Source organism: Protopterus annectens, chromosome 10.part0 (genome assembly GCF_019279795.1).
Source record: "Protopterus annectens isolate FY-2018-M chromosome 10.part0, PAN1.0, whole genome shotgun sequence".
NCBI lineage: Eukaryota > Metazoa > Chordata > Ceratodontiformes > Protopteridae > Protopterus > Protopterus annectens.
The window spans coordinates 990,594,971-990,608,662 of record NC_056744.1 but is presented as its reverse complement, the minus strand read 5'-3'; positions in this window follow the sequence as shown (position 1 = coordinate 990,608,662).

Below are 13,692 nucleotides of genomic sequence, written 5' to 3'. Positions count from 1 at the left end.
CCAAACATGTTTTGACCTCCTAGTCTTTCACAGAACAAATGGTACTTTAAATATCTGCTTGAAGGAATTACACTTTCATCAACAGATAAATAAGGTATGGTGTCTTAGACATTCATACCAAAACATATCTCACATCTCTTGAACAAACTTTGACCATATGTCAAGCAGAGTAACACCCTTGATACCTTCAAGGTAAATTCGGTTAATTGGATGGACAGTCTCAAATTCTCACTTGGTCTATATTGTCTATCTCTCCTTGAGGCTGAAGGGAACTTTTGAATATGGGCTTTTGGCTAAGTTTGTCTTGTCTACACATTGATTGCCTACTACTTACTTATGATCCTATGAACTTATGAATGGATTATTTGCTTTATTTATGTTTTGTGAAGCACAATACATTTCAGCCATAAATGGATGTCAGTATTTCAATGAAGAAAGCTGCAAACTAATTTTGTACAGCTATTCAACATAGTAACACCCAAAGACTGTGAGAACCTGATGTGAGATATTTGATAACTATATAGGCAGAGGCCAATGAAACAGTTTTCATTTGATATAATTTTGTGTAGCGTGACTTTTAGCTTGAGGATAGTTTTGTGATAATAATGCTGTCTTAAAGATGACATTCCAACAAAAGCAGCTACGGAAACATGAGAAAGGAAAATACATTTATCTGGAGCAATATGCTTTTACTGCTAAGTTTCTAGGGGGTGATATATTTCACACAATATAATAAAACATTATTTATTTATTATTGTAAGAAGAGATTAACTAATAGACCTGGAATGAAAACTGTTGGAATAATTTGTGCATCTATGGAGTTGAAGATGTGGTGGAGATCCTATGAAGATGATGAAGATGTAATGAAGATAACTATGAAGATGGTGACAGTGAAAAGATGTGATAATGATATCAATGAAGATGATGAAGAAGATGATTTGGATGCAATTATGCAACTAATACAATGACAAAAAATGACAAAAGGTGATTAAGATGTAATGACGATGAGGTTGACAATGAAGATCCTGCTAATGACAACTGATGTTGCAGTAAAGGTGATTATACAGATGTAATGAAGATGATAAAGAGTATACAATGAAAACAGTGGTTATGATGATTTGATAAAGTTAATGAGAATGATAATTTGAAGATGATGCAAATGATAAAGATGAATGTGTCATACAGAGGAATATGTGATGAAGAGGAAAACAACAACACTGATGATGAAAATCAGATGAAAACAAAGAGGCAATGGAGACTGAGGTAATAATTATAATGAGTATGAGATGATAATGATGAATATGCAAAGAAGAAATGATGTAGCAGATGTGGCGATGAAGATGAAAAGGCAATGAAAATAATGAAGACAATGTGATGGCAATGATGATAATAATGATGTGATGAAGACAATGCAGTGATGATGAACAGTTAATGAAAATGATGATAGAGATGAATCATCTTTATATTTGTCATTCATCTTCACTGCATCAATTTTACTGTATCTTTATCACACCTTCATCATCACTGTATCTTTATCATCAGTAACCTTACTACCTCCATCACTTTTGTCAGATCTTCCCTACTTTCATCACATCTTTATCATTAGAATCAGCATTTGTGTCATCTTTATCACATCTTCATTCTAATCTTCCGTATTATCATGTTCCTCTTCTCTGCATCTTCATTCTCATCATCATCATTATTTCATTTTCACTACATCTTTCCTTGTCACCCTCATCAGTATTTTCATCATGTTGGTCATTTTTCTTATTTCTTCATCAGGGTATTTACCTTTTTATCATATTTATTAAATCATCATGCACAATCTTATTGTATCTTCATTGACACCGCTGTCACCTTCATTGTCATTGTTATCATTGCTGTCATCACATCTTCATCATCATTGCCTATTCATTTTCATCAGCAATATCATTACCTTCATCATCTTTATTTTCATCTTTGTCATCATTGTTATTCTCATCATTGCATCATCGTTGTCATCTTCATCACATCTTCATTTTCAGAGATGCGGAATATTTTTGACGTTTTCATTCTGGCACTATTCCATTGATTGTATGGCACAGACACCCTTTACTGTTGATTTAATATTGAAATGATTCGCATAGCCATAGTTTTCTTCCTAAAAGTGGTTATATAATAGTAGACAACTGATACAGTGTTACATCAGTGTTGTTATACTGTATTGTAAGCATTAGGTGCTTTACAAGAAATCTTATCCTGTTCCACTTTGCTGTTACATTTTATTTATTGATTTATTGTTTGACTATAAAATGCAGTGACTGAATGATTGTGCTGCATTAATGTGCTGAAATCTGCAACAGATTGGTGGAATCACCTAATCACTACAAATGGTTTGTCTCCACAGCTGTACCATCAGAAGGCAATTTCAGATGACATGAAATCAGGAAGTAACTGGGCAGCTACTCAGTCTAGAGAAAATACAAACTCAAGTTTATTGTACTTAATAACTGTACTTCTACTGAAGTAACCAGAGTAAAAAGCTATATGATTTAGAATCAGAGAGACCAATTTACTTGATGAAAGCATAATTACAACAAAAAGAAATAATAAAATAATCCCTTACAAATGATATTTAATAATATAATAAAATGCATTATTATATCAGTATTTTCACCGAGCATTTTACATTCACAAATCAGATAGTCCTAAAATTTAGCAAGAAGATATTATTCAGATAATCTACTCTTTTTATGTGTCTTCTAAATGTGTATTACCAATGAAAATTTAAATTAAATATAAATACTACTATTTTAATACTGAGCTTGACAACACCATCTTCAAAGAACTATGCAGTCACTATTGCTTGGACATGACAGCAGTACTGTATTTTGTATCTTTAATGTACTAATTATAATAATATTTTAATGATATGAACACACTGCAAAATGAAAAATCCCTGAACTGTAGTTGTTTTCCTAGTTTCCCATCTATATGAATAGACTCAGCTCTTTAACATCTTATATTTGACATGGGATACATAACGTCATTCAGAAGTGCTTACCATGGAATTTTCTTCATCTTATAATGGATAATGCATTCATGAGTTTTCATGCTGGTTACACAGAAGCTTAGGAATCTAGCCAATACTCACAGTCTGAGAGATTTAATAGTGCACATTATATGGTCAGTTTAGCATGCTGTTTCCTTTTGTGCTTTTTTTAAACTTGATATGTTATAAGTTTTAAGTACTTAAACAGCTATTATATCTAGCATGGGAAATGTTCCTCCTTCTGCAATAATCATAAAATGTTTTCAATCTGTTGGCTTGGAAAACTGTTCCAGGCTGGAATACTTTCTTTGTAATGTATGCCTTTTAGTATCATCCAGGGAATTCTCGGGAAATGCTCAGTCTCTTACAAGCAGTACCTTTATGATCCAGATATTAATGGACCATGTTATTCTTTTTTCTGTGGAGTTCAGTGAAGTACAGCAAAGCGATATAATATTCTAGACTGCTTATGTTGCACTACTTTTGACTTCAAGTAAGAAATGAACTTTTAGTTTTTTAAGCTCATGTTCATTTATTTTCTGTAATGCAAGCTCTTCTAAATAGAGTGCTTTTAGTTGAAGTCATACTGATATGTTATACAGCTTTATCTTCTAGGCTTGAAACCATCAATATTCAGCAAGATATTCTTGTCATATATCATCCTGCTCAGAATACCTATTATATGGTTATTTTCCATATACTTGTCTAAACCTACAAGCTTTCACTACTTCTTACTACATTGAATTTTAACAGTATTTCTTACTATATGTAGCTTATTGGATATAGTATGACACGTTCACCCCATGTTTCTTAACATTGAGACATCTTTAATACAATATTCAAGTCTATTCATTTATGTTTTATGGTGATAGCATAACAGGTGTGCAAGCTTTTCTCTTTATGCATAACATGTTTGCCACTTTGCTATGTATCTATTTAATTATTAACCACGACAATGAAACTAAATATTCAGTGGATCATTTTTGTGTATATTCTGGTCAGCGAATCAGATTTGCATAAGAAGGGATAAGAAGAATACATATGAAATATATGTATAAAGTGGGTTATACAGCATAGCATACCAAAGCAACAGTCTGGCAGAACACTAAAGTTAGAAGCCATTATAAAGCATAATGTCAGTTATTATCTCAAGCTATTTTATAAAGATTACAACGTCCTTGACTTGTTTAACTCTCTTATGACAAAATTTCTATACAGTAAGTGTGAGAAGACAGAAAATATCATGTCCACTGTTCTAAAGTTAGTTTGAAGCCTACTTACAGTGTATATGCCTTCATGGAAAATACAAGTTATATACATTGTACAGACAAAAGAATACTTACATTCTATTAGGCCAAGTATTTAAATGAACTACTTTGTTTAAAAGAGAGGCAAATTGAGGTAAACATCTTTGTTAAAAAATCTACAGATATATTGTATCTTACTGGAAGTTGTACCACCTAACAGATTTTTTAAATGAATGTTTACATGACTTTTTAAACATGGCCTCTTCAGATTTGTTTAAACCTGGGCCTTAGCAATATGACTCTCATTAGTTTCAAGTTGTAGACTGGCTCTCATCTCCCTCCCCTTTCTTCTGTTTTTACCTCAGTTTCCATTTTTCTTTTGTATCTTAAAGCTAAATCTTCCACATTCAAACTGTATTCCTTATGTTTGCAAACTTGGTAACATTGTCCCTGAAACAGCTCAGCTGTATCTCACAGTTCAATGGAAGACTCACCACTGCCTACTGTTTTCTTTCCCACAAGCACCACAATATTTTTATCACTAGTACAAGAACATTAGTGATGGCGGGTATTCTCTTTATCCAGAATGGTATATGCAGATACAGTATATGCACCCTGCTACCTCAGTCTGTGACTACATCTCAACTTATCTTTTATTACACACCAGTACACCCTGTTGACAAATAGCACCACTATTGCCCTTTCTACCCTTCTAATATGGACATATATCATTGGAAAATTAACCATCCTCAAATAAAGCTTGGTCTGCCTATTAGGGCACTTTCCATAGTTTTAAAGAGATTAAAAACACTGATAATAAAGCCTTTTGTTATGTTCTCCTTAATCCAAATGAAAACACTGTTTCCAACATTGTCAAGAAATAACTGACTATCAATACCTGCAAGAGTTTAATATTTTATATACTTATTTATATTTCCTGCAACTATTATCCAATTACTAATGGTTCACAGCTTTCCTGACCTTAAAGAGCCTTACTTTCCCTGATTTCAGCTATATCTGCTTATCCAGTATCTACTTGTAGTCTATAAGCTTGTTCCCAAGAAATACCACTATCTGCCAATTCATACTCAGTCTTCAAGTATAAGCTCTAATTTCAGCACTAACATAAATGCAACCTTTGACCTAAGTTTATTTGCTATTGCATACAGAATAGTTATTTTTATGAAGATTGAATTAAAAATAACCTCCATTAAAATAAAACATGTAGAATAAATTTCTAAGTCCTTTGACAGGAAGCAGAATGTGTTGTTTATTTTAAAATGTAGATATGGTGCACTGTAATCTCTGCATAATTACCTATGTGCCTGAGTCTAATTTATGCTTATATTTGCTAGCTTTTCTTGCATTGTTTAGATATTTCTTTATTCTGAATCTTGGGTCATGACATGAAAGTAATATATATATATAGATTAATCCAAGTAAACACACAAATAAATACATAAGAAATAGAATTCAGAAGAGCAGAGTTAATGAAACAGGCAGCTAATGTCACCAATATTCAAATAGCATGAAGTCAGCTTTGTCAGTGGCCACTACAAATACTGTACAGAAAAAGACACTAACTTTTTAGCAGCTACAGAGCTCATTATTCTTCAGTGAAGGGAAATTGCTTAAGGAGTCTGACCATTACAGTTTCTTCATATTCAATGTGTATATATTTTTAAATTGAGCATTCTCATTTAGAAACCCATTAGAGTTTTAAGCATTCAAGAAGCATTGCAACATTTTAATATCTAGCCTAAAACAGTGTATCACAGATTATCCAACACAATATGCAAATTTAAATAAAAATAAATAAATAATGGCAGTTGTATTAGTGGAACAAAAAAAACTTTTAATAAAATAAAAAAGCAGATTGCTTAGATCAGCAAGCAGTTCATTCAGATGAAAGAATGATACAACCTCTATATATATGCATTCAAAACCTACATATGAATGCATATTAATTATCCAGTTACTCAACCACATGGCTATCTATTATGCACATCATATAAACAAGTATTCAGTCAGTGAGCTAAATGCCTTCTTTTCAGTATAGGTTTGAAAGAACAGCTTCAGGTAAACTATGGCTGGATTAAAAAAATGTTGCTGCATAGTGTTAAGTGAAGTTGTGTGCCAAGTGGGATGAGTGGAATGTCTGCATTTCAAGAAGACGCTAAAATGATGCAGCCAGCTGGAAAACAAGGCACATCCAGGTATAGGATAATGACCATTTAATGAACTGTGATGTATGCTAATGAAGTAAAAAGAGATGTCAGAACAATTCAGAAAAGTATAAATGATCTCTGTAGTTTTCTCACACTCCCATTCTTAATCTGGTCAAAAATAGATAAACACAACACATGGCCATGAATAGTTTATAAATAAAAATACCTATCTTTGTAGTCATCCATTGTGCGATGGTTAGCACAGAACAGCATTGCTGGTCATCAATAAACAGAGGGGATTGTTTCATAGGTAAATACTCAGATTGCAGACTATCACCAGCCTAGACAATATCCAGAAGTTAGAATCAGACCCTGTACTTTGTATCAATGAGGGCAAGACCTTAACCATTATACAATCCCTCAACACTCCTATGCTAGCTCTTCTATGGTAAAAATGAAAAAAGAAAAATCCTACACATGTGTTAAGACTTTGCCATCAGTCATGTACCTAAGCTGAGCATCTGTGACTGTTAGTAAACAATTCTGACAGACAAAATAGTAAGTTAAGATGCTTCAGTTTTCTGCAACTACTTTCATGGCTCCATGTATTGAGGATGTGAAGAGTCCATTTCAGTGCACTGGGATGCTGGGTTCTAATCTGCTGAGTGTAGAATGTTGTTCTACATTTTTTTCAGTCTGCAATTCAACAGGTAGATGTATAACATTTGCAGACTGACATGAATAAAGATAAACTGAAATCCTTTGATTTTTTTTTCTTGCTACCAGTCTGCAATCTGTGTACAATTACCTTATAGTTATGACTTATGACCCCATACAGATACCTTTACTAGTAACCCTAAATAATGGACCAGTATGAAGAATATAACTATGAAAGGCATGGCTTATGGTCCATTGAATTATATCTTACCTTGTCAAACAACGTCATCCTACATAATCAGTTATGAGAATTCTATTAAAATAAGAATAACACTAACAGAATCAGATCTGTCTCACCTAATCCCCAGTGTCACTCTCAATCTGGCACCCCCTCAACTGTAAGTTGAGGAGCAAAATAAATAATTAAAAGAATAAATAAATATCCACTTTCTCCAATCTGGTGTCACTCACTTCAATTCTTTCCTGAGGAGCACCAGGCTCATTAAACCCCTAATCTCCACATCTACAACTGATGAACATACAAAAAAAAAACAATCCCCCGGATTCACGGAAGCTCCATGTAAGACTTAATATGTCTTACTCAGAGGCTGCAGTTGAATGGTATGATGTCAGCATGCCGTGAATATTCATGAGGGCATGCTGACTCATCCGTAACTCTTACATGGACTGAGTAGGCAAGCAGGGGGCATGTCCGACTGCTGAGCAGTATAAAAGCCCACGTCCCTGCAAGGTTTTAAAAAGCATAATGTCAACAGACAAGAGCGAGTCTGCTCAAATGTACTTGCACCCAACACCACACTCCCTGACACTGTAAACCCCCATCACAGTTATAAAACGTAAAATATTAATTTTATTTTTTTTAAATCCACGATATAGCTTCCCGTATTTGTGCTTGTATGCGCAGGTGTGCCCATTGCTTAACCACAGTTAGCAATTGTGACATTGAAGAGCATATAAGAACTACTTATGCAAATGAATCTAAATAGCAATAGCGTAATGGTAGAGTGTATGTACAAAGAGAAGGCATTCACGGTTCGAGTCCCACCACTCCCCTTCTTATTTATGTTTTAAATCAGTATTTGAAATAATACCAGACATATATGATTAAAATTTTATTAAAAGCAGTGACATGGCCAATGTATCAGTGAACAAAATATATATTTTTAAAGGACCCAGATATATAATAGCCTGCTGTTAAGCAAAGTTTTACACAGCTAAACACAGGCGCCCATAGTTTAATAGCGCTTTACCCAGCTAAACAGAGTTGCCCATAGTTTAATAGCATTTCACCCAGCTGAACAGAGTTGCCCATAGTGTAATAGTGCTTTACCCAGTGCAACAGAGTTGCCCAAAGTTTAAAAGCGCTTTACCCAGTGCAATGTGTTTGCGCGGATGTGCGCACCGTGCCAACCAGGGCACCGTAGGGCACCGAGGAGCAACGTAGAGCTAAGTTGCTTAAACGCAGCCACACCCTCTGGCCTGTCTAGACAGTATTAAAATAAAAGAATGACAAGGTTCGAACCCAGGACCCTTTGCATCATAATCAATATACAGAACCACTAAGCCATGACAACATAGAGGAAGCAGCCACTATTAACATTCATAAACTTACGAATGGTAGTTTAACCATTACTAAGCAGGTCTGCAGTCAGCTGAGAATTTCACAAAATGGCCAGTCACAAAAAAGTGCGGGAAATGCGGCATATTTAAGCCCCATAGGTGGGAATACACTCCATAACTGATTGTAGCTCACATTTGCAGTCAGAATGGCAGGTGCAGGAGAGGGTTCTCGCTTCCGAGCGCAACGTTGGGGCATCAAGGAGTCCAAATACATGGTTTGGCTCCTTGTCCACCATCACGAGACAAGATTCCTGCAGGGCCAGTTCCAAGGGACGGAGTACAAGGTAGAGGCTTGGAACCGGTTAGCTTGTGACCTCACCAGTGCTACAGGCGTTCCTCGGACTGGTGAGCAGGTCCATCACCACCATGCAGACCTGAAGAGAAGAAAGCAGGACAGCCTGAACCAGTGGATACAGGAGGCCCATGGGATGCAGAATGCCCCGCAACTGAGTATGTAGCCATGGAATGCAGTATGTAAGAATTGATAATGGAGTATGTATAATGGATAGGTATGTCTCAATATCCCTTCATTTACTTTACAGCCGCAGGTGACCGTGCTGTGAATCAGCAAGCCTATGCTGATAGGCTGCTAAGGTTGTGCCACCAGGCAGGTTAGTGATTATTCTGCATGTATTGTTATATAAACTATGGGAGGGAGCATGAAAGAATGTGTTGTAATACAATAAACAGCCATAGAATTGCTTGAATAAGTCCTCTACATGTACTATCAGATAAAAACATCAGAGAGGCAGAAAAAGAGTGTAGTAACCCATTAAGAAAGGTGACATATGTCTGGAATAATATCCCTGCAGGCACTGTCATATAACATAAGTGAGTGAGCCTGAAAAAAGGATGTTCTAACCTATTAATAAAGGTATAATATGTCTTGAACATGTCTGCCATAAACACCGTTAAAACAAATAAAGGAGTGAGCCTGTGGAAAAGTGTGCAATGTCATTAATAAAGGTCTAAAACCCAGAGTGTGTCTGTGTCAGAGTCTGAAATGTTGTTGCACCTTTGCATTATACAAACAGTACTGTTTGAAAATGTGCTGGCAACCCAGAGTTATGCAGTCCCATATAAAGTGGGTGATGAAAGTGTAAGTAGCTGTGAAACATATATACAGTCCACAATAGTCAGTTACTGGCTGGCATGAATAAGTAAACCTGGCACACGTGCACGTGTAGCATGTAATTATTCACCAGAAATGTGACTGTGTGTCAAGAAATGGAGGGTTCTGTACAAATCGAAGTGAAAATGTCATGTGAAAACATCCCAGATATGTAGATAAAGAAATATAAATGCAAACAAGAAATATGTAGCAGTAACATCTGCATCCTGGACACTTAGTATGTCAGATATAGGTCAGGCATATATTGAACTAGCCAAACCCATGACACAACATAATGTATGGTGGCAAGTGTAATAATACAGATAGGGGATATACACTTGTAGTCACTGGGAATGTAGTGTAGACTAAAAGGTAATTATAAGATGTTAACCGAGGTTTTTTCTACACCCTACTGTATGTGCATAAACCATGCAATTCCACACCTCAATGGGTATGTGTAACCTTAAATATTTGTTGGTACATATGTCCTATTGTTTTATAAATATTTGCATTGATGTTGATGCATGTGCCCTGTTCAAACACCACGTTCATGGTGGCCTGTTGCTACCAAACATCCCTGCATGCTGTTGGAATATTCACTGTCGTTCAATATATGCATGTGTTATGCTTGCTGTTCAACTGTTGGAACCTTGGTGTGTTGGGTTAAAGGGAATATTACTGCATGCTGTTACAACTAATCTGGAATGCTGTTGTTTATGTTGTAATTAAACACACCTAATTACAGAATGTATGGGAAGGCCGGTCCCAGCGGACCCACCTGTCCCTCCTCAGTTGGCGAGTGCACCTGGCACAAGCAGCTCCGGTGCCCAGCCCAGGCTCCCCTCCTCCGTTGGTCCTGTGCCACCTTTGGGTGGAAGCACTGCAGGGGATGGGGCTCGTCCCCCCCATGCAAGCATGGGTGGAGAAGGGCCACCTCTCACCCTTCAAAGGGTACGGGCTGTGGTGCATAGGCAGATCCAGCGTTCGGTCATTGATCCCCTACGCCAGCTTGAGGCGAGAGTGGCGTGTCTCTTGGGTGAGCCTGCCCATCCTACTCAGCCCCCAGCACAGCCACCCTCGGGGCTGTGAAGGTGCAGTGGTGACTGCCTATGGGTGGGGATCTCAGTTCCACTGTTACCATCTGTGGGCTCATGGGCTTGCGATTTCCAAACAACCTTTCCCGTCAATTGTGTTCACCCACCCCATGTGTCAAACTCTGCCCCTGTATGCATCTTGTTTGTCTTGTTTGTTTACCTCCCCAACCTACCTCCCCAAATATACTTACATCCCCTACCTCACATTCCACTCTCACCTGAAAAAGAAAATAAAAAAAAGGGCAATCTGTTCCCACAAAAGAATTACGTCCCATACATAGCTGCCCAATTCACACACATGTCCACTGGACATGTAAACTGATAATTCTAATTGGCAGTACAACATATTTTGCTGTCCTCATCCCTCTCTCAGGGGAGGAAGGTTTCAAATTTCACACCAAAATTCAAACATATGCACAGCTGTTGCTGGTAAAGAAATGGGCAGCTATGGACCTTCCCTACACCCATCCTGCACATCCCGAGCTGGTTTCCCTACTGTCTTTCCCTCTTTGTGCCCCCTTTTTCACCACTTTCCTATTTCCCCATTTTCTTTTCTTTAAAAGAAATTAGTGCGGGGGTTAGCTGGAGTAAGCACTTTTAAGCAGTAGTTAGCGGGGGTGCGCGGGTGTGAGCTTGTGTGCGCTTAGCTAAGGATTGCTAAGCACTGCACCAACCCGCGCAAACCCACTTACAACTGCTTAAAAGTGCCTTAGTCACTCTGTATGACAAGGCCCTTGTACTGCTCAGCAGCAAAATAAATTACTCTTGTTAGTCTCGAACACGGGACCTTGGACTCACCAGTTTGCATGAAGTACCACTACACCACAGCAGATATACAATAGCTTAGTGCTGAAAGCAATATATCATGCATTACCATGAGTGAATGTAAAGGGAAAATAGGAATGGCATAACACAAATCTTGTTCTGTGGGCCTTAACCAGCAGGTGTTGTTGAATTGCATGACATGACTGTGAAAAGAGAATCAGCCATGCTAGTAGGGAATAAGGTTACAGTAGCAGCTTACAAACCCCACACAGTATCAGAGCAGGATAAACACTGGCATATTTGCATAGGTCACAGGCCAGACCTCCCAACAGTGACTGCTCTACAGTGATAACCCTGATTTGTAAACAAATGTTAGCTATGCCCTTCTGACTCTCTGTGAAATGTACTAACAGTAGGCAGAAAGGTGTTGAATCTCACTTAATGACAAATGTCAATAAGTGAGAGTAGACACTGCTTGCACATCAGAAAAGGTGTAATAATAGATATGCTCTGAATCTCCCAAAGTCTGAACTGCAAAATGTCTGAACTATATGATAGGTGTATCCCAGTTATATGTACCTTTCCCCTGAGGCTGTGCAAATATATACATGAGAGTATCTGAGGCCTGGAAGAGTCAGACACACACAGGCATATCAGCTTGTCTGCTGTTACACACTCTGCAAATAGCTGTAGAATGAATCCCACAAGCATGCCCTTATGTAGAAGTACAACACAGAAATATCAAAGGATGTAGCTATGTACTGCCAGCAACCACCTGTGACAATGCCATTGTTCAGGTGCTGAAAACACTGCTGTGGTGCACAGTCAAAGAATACTAGGCTGACCTCTGTCTACCATCTGGATATGTCCACAGGTGGGAGCTACTCAGACAGACTACAAGCCTTCATAGACTTACAGGTACACAGCAACTCTGCATGTTCAGTAAGGTAAACATCACACGATAATAAATAATGCACTCTGCAGTTCTGCACCCCTACCCAAAGGTACTATATACCCGTGTAGTCAGGCACAACCAAGGGTGTAGGTAGGCATACACAGTACAGAAATATGTCCAGTTGTCCTGAGCAGACTGTGCTAATGTCAACACAAACAAACCACAAACTGTTCAGCAGTGAGTAACGTACTAATAACAGTATAGCAGTTCACAAACAGTGCATGTGCCTGATATTCATAACTGGTAGTACAACATACTTAGTTGTCCTCACCCCTCTCTCAGGGGTGGAAGGTTTCAAATATCCCACCTAATGTATTGCATATGCACAGCTGTTGCTGGTAAAGAAATGAGCAGCTATGGACCTTCTCCACACCCATCGTGTGCATCCCAAGCTGGTTCCCTACTGTCTTCCCCTCTTTGTGCACCCTTTATCACCACATTCCTATCTCCCCATTTACTTTTCTGTCAAAGAAATGAGCACGGGGGTTAGCGGGAGTGAGCACTTGTAAACAGTAGTAAGCATGTTTGTACCAGTGTGCGCATGTGTGTGCTTAGCTTAGCATTGCTAAGATATGATAAGCTACGCCAAGCTTAGCTTAGTATTGCTAACATAAAATAAGCTAAGCTAAGGTTAGCTTAGCATCGCTAAGCATCACGCAAACCCGCTTACAACTGCTTAAAAGTGCCTTAGTCACTCTGTATGACAAGGCCCTTGTACTGCTCTGCAGCAAAATAAAATACCTTTGTCAGTCTCAAACCCCATACCTTGGACTCACCAGTCTGCATGATGTTCTACTAAGCCACAGCAGATATACAATAACATGGCACTGAAAGAAATATAACATGCATTACAAGGAGTGAATGTAAAGGGAAAATAGCAAAGCCGTAGGAATACATTGCAATAAAGAAATATAACATGCATTACAAGGAGTGAATGTAAAGGGAAAATAGGAAAGCCATAGGAATACATTGCAATAACTACTGTAGTATGCCAGTTAATCCCCTAATTCCAAAAGAAAGTAC